This window comes from Teleopsis dalmanni, chromosome X, assembly GCF_002237135.1.
Source record: "Teleopsis dalmanni isolate 2A chromosome X, ASM223713v2, whole genome shotgun sequence".
NCBI lineage: Eukaryota > Metazoa > Arthropoda > Insecta > Diptera > Diopsidae > Teleopsis > Teleopsis dalmanni.
This window is the reverse complement of record NC_051848.1, coordinates 98,227,544-98,236,156: the sequence shown is the minus strand read 5'-3', so window position 1 is coordinate 98,236,156 and position 8,613 is coordinate 98,227,544.

Genomic DNA, 8,613 nt, shown 5'->3' with positions numbered 1-8,613 from the left:
TTTTAAAGTACAGTTATAATTACAACCTATATCACAAAGAATTAATGATGGGTTTCTTAGTTTCTACATATCTTAACAGAAAGAGGAAACTCGGGTTTATTCTGGAGGAGTTTTGCTAAATTCAGTATAAGAAGAAATATTTGTAAAAATATTAAATATTAATTTAGTTACTTTTCATTATAAATATTGATCTAACTCGATGGATACAAATAAATTAAAAATATAAGCTCGGAATGTCTCAGCAAGCAACTACTAGAAGTGAGAACAATCCCAATGCAATTGAAGTACTATTGGTATCAGAGACACATTTCACTGCAAAACTTTATAATAAATCTGACAGCTGACAAAGCCACAAACTACTCATTATGAAAAGCAATCAAAATACTAACAACTCTGTAATGAATTAATCACCTCTAAGGAAATTAAATAGGACTTAGGCTGGAATCAACCCCAAAAAAACTGAACTATTTACCGCCTATTTCGAAGCTACGTTAAGCAACCTAAAACAACAATATAGCAATGTAGAAGATAACAGCTCAATTCAAAATATAGCAATAAAAAAGTCTTTATAACAGAAATAAAAAACACTGCAAAATAAATTAAATTAAAAAAATTACCGGCATTTGATGGTATAACGAGAAAGATTCTAATTGATTTGCTTTAACAAGCACTTGTATACCTGGGAAACGTGCTTAATTGGGTTCTTTACATCAAGTATTTTTCAATAGATTAGAAAATATCAGAAGTAATAACTACACCCAAACCAAGTTAATACATAAGTTTTGTCAAATTTGTTTAAAAAAATACTGTAGCCGATCATTCACAAAGAAAATTTGTTGTAGACCATCAATTCGGCTTTCAGAAAAAATATTTAACTATACAACAGTTTCACAGAGTAGTAATTAAAATTACAGACAATATTGACTTAAAATATTGGAAGTGTCATAATAATAATTTAATATTACCTAACATTTTTATTCGACGCGTTGATTACGCCATCCGTAACGCCCGGTTTAGGCACATTAAACTCAAAGTCCCCTACTCGCCTACGTATTCCACATTTAATCTGCAATCTTTTCGCCCAAATGGAAACAATCCGCATATTTAAGCGGAAACTTCTTCGGGATTGCACTAACTCTGTTCTTTATAACAATGCTAACATCACTCTTGTTAACGAGTACCTTTTGGCACTCGCCCGTAAATAACTCACCCGGCTCCATGATCTCCCTCCTGACGTCTGTATCCTTAATACCCTCCACGAAAACTTCATTCAAGCCTTGCGCTACAAACGTCCATAATACTTGTCCCACTGCTTCGGTCATTGCGATCATAATCTCCACACTATTTCCTTTTATAGCCGCGGGTTTCGTGACCCTAGTTACAAAGTTTATCGCTAGTCTCACCCGCGCGTATCCGGTTGAACCTCACCCTCTTCACCCTATCTACCTAATTTACGCCGCTGCTTTCTTTTTTTTTTATTTAATTTAAATTCAATATATATTCTGTCACATAGTATGGTGACATTTCACAATTTTTTAATATATACTATTTCAGTCTTGATCATTTACAATTAAAGTAGTTCTCCCTGTAGAGAGCTACTCTTTTCTTTTTAATTTAAGATTTTTATATAAAGAGGTTTTCGAACAGAAGTGAAACAACAACAAAAATTTATTTTTTAAATTATTTTAATTAATTGAATTTTTGGCTGGCCATACAGCTGTTTCGAGTATTGCCAAATACCCTTTATCAGTGGTCTTGGAAATAATTCTTTTATTTATTTATTCGTAAATAATTATTTTTGAGACTGCAAGTACCAGGAATCGAACTCTGGTCCTGCCAAATGTGAAGCTCAGAATCAGCGCACCTTAACCAACTGATCCAAAGCGGTACTTGGCTTTTTTGTTCGCATATTTTTCTGGAGTTTTGTTACTTTTGCTATGAAAGTTTTTTATTAACAATTTTACTTGCTGTGTTTATATTAGAACGAAATCATAAACCAGCTGTAGAATAATTGAATTAATTAATTAATTATATTTTTATTTTTAATTGTTCAATTTCAAAACTATTCTATTCGTAGAGGCATTAGATTTTTATAATAAAATTTGATTTTTATAATAAAATTTGAAGCGGCGTTTTCCTTTTCAGTCTCGTAAATATATTTGAGGGGGACATCAAATTCGAAGCAAGAATGTTGGGATGAATTTGTATTCGTTCATGGTATTTTCTGGCTATGGATTTGAATGTTAGTTACATACCATGGAGCATTTACTATTTCTCGTAAACTTTTAGACTGAAATATTTGAAGAATTTCTATGTTGGATGTTGATGCTGTTCTCCATAGTTGAATGCCATAGGTCCATACTGGTTTTGGCACACTTTTATATAAAATAAGTTTATTCTTTAGAGATATTGAAGATTTTTTATTCAGTAGCCAAAACATTTTTCTATATTGAATCCCAAGGGATTTTCTTTTGTTAAAAATATATGTTTTCCATGTCAGACGTCTATCTAAATGCATGCCCCGGTATTTAGCGCTGTTTGATTGCGGAATTATTATATTATTAAGTTTAATTTCCGGGCAGGTGTCTTTTCTTATTGTGAATTTAACATGAGTAGATTTTGTTTCATTTGCTTTCATGCGCCAATACCGCAACCATTTTGATATACGATCAAGACCAGCTTGTAGTTTGAAAGAGGCTACAGAGGGATCGTTTGCACTCGCCAGGATAACTGTATCATCTGCAAATGTACCGGTTACAATTGCTACTATCTTCGGTAAATTGTGTGTAAAAAGCAGATAAAGGGTTGGAGCGAGTACATTGCCTTGTGGTACTCCAGCTCTAATATCATGTAGAGAAAACATTTCATTCTCATTGTTGACATAAAAGAGTCTTTTCAGTAGATACGATTTTATGAACGTATAATAGTTAAGTGGCAGAAGCTTTTTACATTTGAAAAGAAGTCCTTGATGCCATACTCGATCAAACGCTTGAGATATGTCCAAAAACGCTGCTGAGCAGTATTCTTTTCGCTCGAAAGTGGTCTGTATTTTTTCAACAATTCTATGAATTTGCTCAATGGTTGAGTGTATTCTTCTGAATCCAAACTGGTGGTTCGGAATTATTCGTTTCGACTCAATTATCGGTATAAGACGTTTTAAAAATAATATCTCAAGAACTTTTGAAAGAATGAGAAGGAGACTTATTGGACGATAGGATTTTACATCTTCAGCTGGTTTCCCTGGTTTTAGTATCATCTTTATTTCGGCAACTTTCCATTGTTCTGATATGAAACTTTTTAACAAGGATGCATTGAAAAGATGAGTAATAAATATTAAAGCAACATCTGGAAGTTTTTTAAGAATTTCAGCAGTTATGAGGTGATAACCAGGTGCCTTTTGATTTTTAAGAGATTTAATTGTAGAAATTATTTCTCGTTTTTTAAATTTAATAATTGGTAACTCCATTTGCTGAATTTCTTCTAAAAATTTGGAAACATTGACATCTATTTCTGAATCGCCAGTCATATCATGTGGAATAAAAACGTTTTTTAGACGGCTTGGAAAAGTTGAGCTTTTTCAGACGGTTTTTTCGCCCAAGTATTATCAGTCTTTTTAAGTGGGAGTCGATAATCTTTTGTATTATTTACTTTTTTATTTGTTTTCAATAGAGAATAGTGAGATAAGTGAGACGTGTCGAGGCTATGTAAGAACTGCTGCGTATTTTGTTCCGTCTGTCGTTTCAGCAGAGTCTTTAAATCTTTAATAATTTTGTTAAGTTTCCTCTTGTCGTCAGGAAATCTGAAACGATACCATATTTTTCTAGTAATCCGTTTATTCTTTAGTTTTTTTGTGATCTTCCCAGTACACATTACTAGATTCTTCATATAGACTTTTGGAGAAGGAGTAGCTTCCCATGCCTTTTATTGTATTTTTTTCTTATATTGTCAAATTCAGCTTTAACTAGGGGAATTTGTAGATCTCGGTGTATACTTTCATTCCTAATATACCATGGGGCACCAGTGATAATTCTTAGTATTTTGTATAATTTCAATATTTGAAGCACTAGCATTGCCAAATAGCTGGATACCATAAGTCCATATTGGTTTTATGATGCTGTTATACAAGAGTACTTTATACTCTAGGCATAGGGAAGATCTGCTATTAATGAGCCAATGCAACTTAGAGGCTTGAAGCTTCATCTGAGTTTTTTTGGCTTCAATATGTTTGCGCCAAGTTAGTCGTCTGTCTAGGTGGATACCTAAGTATGTTATATTATCTGCTTGTGGTATGGGAATGTTGTTTAATAAAATTGTTGGAGATGTACTCCGATTTAAGGTAAAAATGACGTGTCTATATTTTAGTTCGTTAATTTTAATTCGCCATTTTGACAACCATTTCTCCACCCGATATATGTGAGTTTGAAGTTGGTTTGAAGCTAGCACAGCGTTTCTGTTTCGGCATAAAATTGCCGTATCATCGGCAAACGTTGTGGTGATAACTGAACTACTTATCGGGATATCAGATGTGTAAAGTACATACAATATAGGGCCAAGAACACTTCCTTGTGGAACGCCAGCTTCTATTGGGAAATTATTAGAAGTATATGATTTGCATTTCACTTTAAAGCTTCTATTATGCAGATGCGATTCTAGAACTGAGTGGACATTTGCAGGTAATGAATAGCGTATCTTATATATGAGTCCATTATGCCATACTTTATCAAATGCTTGTTTAACATCCAGGAGTACCGCTGAACAATATTCTCTGAGCTCAAATGCGTGTCTTATTTCATTCGTTATACGATTCACTTGCTCAATAGTTCCATGTTTTTCCCTAAAACCAAACTGGTGGGACGGTATTAAGTTTTGAACGTCAAGGAACGGTTTTAGCTTGGTTTTAGAAAGGCATGGCAGTAAGCTTATTGGCCTGTATGAAGAGGCAAGCGTGGGGTCTTTACCTGATTTATGAATTATAATAATCATGGATGTTTTCCACTCTGTTGGATAAAAGCCAAATTTAATTATGGCATTAAAAAGTCTTGTGATAAAATTTATGGCCAAAAGGGGTAAGTTTTTTATCATGATGGGTGAGATATTATCATATCCCGGTGCTTTTTTGCAATCTAACTTATTTGTGATTATTTGGACAAGATCATTGGCCGTGATGTTCATGTCAATAGATTGTGCTGGTGGATCTTGAGTGGGAAAGTCATATTGTCCTGTTGCAGGATTTGGTTGGAACACCTCTTTTAGGTAATCAGCAAACACGTTAGATTTTTCTTCATCACTTCGCGCCCAGTTTCCAAGAGAGTTTCTTATTGGAGAATTGGAGTCTATGGGAGGATTTATACCTTTGCTAGCATTCCACAAAGATGAATGGTTTTTGCCATTTGGACATAGGTTTTGAATATAATTATATTGTCTGACTTTGTCTTCCTTGCTTAATGCAGATCTAAGTCTTCTTTGGGCTTCCTTAAATAAGTTTTGCGCTAAAGGGGACCTAGATTTTTGCCATTCACGCCTTAATCTACGTTTTTGTAAAACTAAATTCTCTATGTCACTATTTGTAAGAACTCTATTGAATCTGTAAATTTTATTGCCTTTAGGGGTGGAGTTTTCTGCTGCTGAAATCAGAATTGAGTTTAAAACCGAGGTTGCGTCCTCAATATGAGACTTACACTTTATCTTGTAATTTGTGTGTGAGTTAATATACTTTTTATATTTGAGCCAGTTTGTTTTAGGACTTGTAAGGCTATAGGAACAGTCTTGTAACTGAGGACCATCACGTAAGCAAAATGTAACTGGAGAATGGTCAGAAGACAAATCGCAGCTAGTGTATGTTGAGATAAAATTTTTGCTTATGCCTTTGGATACGGGGAAGTGTATTAGGTCTGGTATTTTATTGTTATCAGCAGGCCAATATGTTGGCTGCCCAGGAGAGATTACGTCTAGTGCATTTTTTGTATTTACAATTGAATTGTAGAGCTGTTTTCCTTTTGGATTACAGAGTCGTGAACCCCAATACGTGTGCTTGGCGTTGTGGTCTCCCGCCGCAAGAAATCTTTCACCTAGAGTTAAAAAGTAATCCGTAAATTGGGTCTCAGTAATGTTGAAGCGAGGAGGGCAGTAAACTGCCGATAAAGTTAAATTTTTTCCTGTGTGCTTAAGGTGTATTGATGTGGCTTGCATATAATTATGAGCATATGTACCTAGAAAATAGTGTTTTAGACACCTTCGTATCAAAATACCTGTACCACCATGTGCTTTGTCATCTGGGTGATTGGTTTTATAGAATAAATAACCAGGAATAGAAAAGAAATTTTTGTTAGTTAGATGTGTTTCTGAGCAAAGCTTTACATCCACACTTTCTCGGGACATGAAATTTGTGAGTTCAAGTTTAAGTTGGCTTAAGCCGTTTGCATTCCATGTACAAGTTTTTAAAGTACTCATTATTTAGATAAAAACATTTGCATTAATTGGCTTTGCATTTTAACTATCTCGTTAAGAGTAGTTTGCATGATTGACATGAACTGAGTTAAGCTCTGAGTGAGTGGAGATCATTATTTCCAAACTATTACTTTGAACTGGAGGGGCTTGTTGCTTGTCAGATTTAACGACATTAGCATATGAAACACCTGGTGTAACAGGCTTAGAAGTTAAAGGTTGAGGTACTTCAACTAATTTAATGGTGTTGCTTCTTGTAGAATTACGCAACGCTTCTTTCTGCAGAGCTAACCTGTGCTTTAGTTCTTTATAAATAGGACAGCCTCTGTAGTTTGCAGTGTGATTTCCACTGCAGTTGCTACATTTTTTGGAGTTGGTATCCTTTAATGCTTTTTTATCGCATTCGGAACTATGGTGAAGCTCGCCACAAGCTACGCACACTGTACGAAGAGTGCAATATGACTTAGTATGGCCATACTCTTGGCAGTTTGTGCATTGCACCGAACCATTTCTTTTGTGGGGCTCCTCAACGCTAATTCTGCGGTGAAGTAAATACTGTAGGTTGTAGATGGGATGGCTCTCATTTTTTTTAAGCTTAGAAACTTCCGGGTGAAGTTCAACTTTAAACATAGGTTGTGGGATTTTATCTTTGTTAACAATATTTATTACTGCTCTAGCGCTAAAGCCTTTTTCGCTTAGGACATTTGTTATCTCAATGGGTTCTACATCTGATTCGATACCTTTAATTACGATAACAAGGCCCTTACTACTCTTTAGTTGGTATGTGTAGTAATTTTTTTTGCTGTCTTCGAAATATTTGGTTATGACTCTAAAATTGTTTTCAGTGTCGATTTGGATTTTGGTTTCGTGTATATTGCCCCTAGTTATAGGAACAATATGAAAAGTATTGTTTCCAATCAGACTTGCAAGGATTGTAACGAGGTTATTTGAGCTGCGTTCACGCAAGTAGATTGGAGGCGGTTTAAAATTTTTGTTAATAATTATTTTATTTTTTGGACTTGCTAAGTCGGAAAATGCAAGCGAAGTTGCCGAAGGTGCAATATTTGACAAACTTTTGTCAGTTTGTGTAGTTTTCAGAGGCAATGTATTCGATGCGTCTATTACCAAATAAGCATTACGTTTACTTGGAATGCTTATCGTATGTCTTCTTTCTAGAATTTGATTGCTCATTTGCATACGTGGTTATATATGCAAATAGCAGGTGTGCTATAAGATTTACTTAATTTAACTACTATTAATATTAATTGATATTAAGTTAAATTAACTATATAAATATAAGTAAAATTAAATTAAATTAACATAAAGAAGAAAATAATAAAAATAAAAATGAAGATGTAAAAAATAAAATGAATATGTGTAAAATATTATACTTTATATTCTAATAATTAAACATATAAATAAAAACAAAAAGAGAAAAAAAGAATAATAATAATACTAATAATTATAATAATAATAATAATAATAATAGTAATAATAATAATAATAATAAGATAAGAATAAGAATAAGAATAAGAATAAGAATAAGAATAAGAATAAGAATAAGAAAAGAATAGAATAAGAATAAGAATAGAATAAGAAAAGAATAAGAATAAGAATAAGACCTAAAATAAGAATAAATAAGAATAAGATAAGAAGATAAGAATAAGAATAAGAATAAGAATAAGAATAAGAATAAGAATAAGAATAAGAATAAGAATAAGAATAAGAATAAGAATAAGAATAAGAATAAGAATACGAATAAGAATAAGAATAAGAATAAGAATAAGAATAAGAATAAGAATAAGAATAAGAATAAGAATAAGAATAAGAATAAGAATAAGAATAAGAATAGGAATAAGAATAAGAATAAGAATAAGAATAAGAATAAGAATAAGAATAAGAATAAGAATAAGAATAAGAATAAGAATAAGAATAGAATAAGAATAAGAATAAGAATAAGAATAAGAATAAGAATAAGAATAAGAATAAGAATAAGAATAAGAATAAGAATTAGAATAAGAATAAGAATAAGAATAAGAATAAGAATAAGAATAAGAATAAGAATAAGAATAAGAATAAGAATAAGAATAAGAATAAGAATAAGAATACGAATAAGAATAAGAATAAGAATAAGAATAAGAATAAGAATACGAATAAGAATAAGAATAA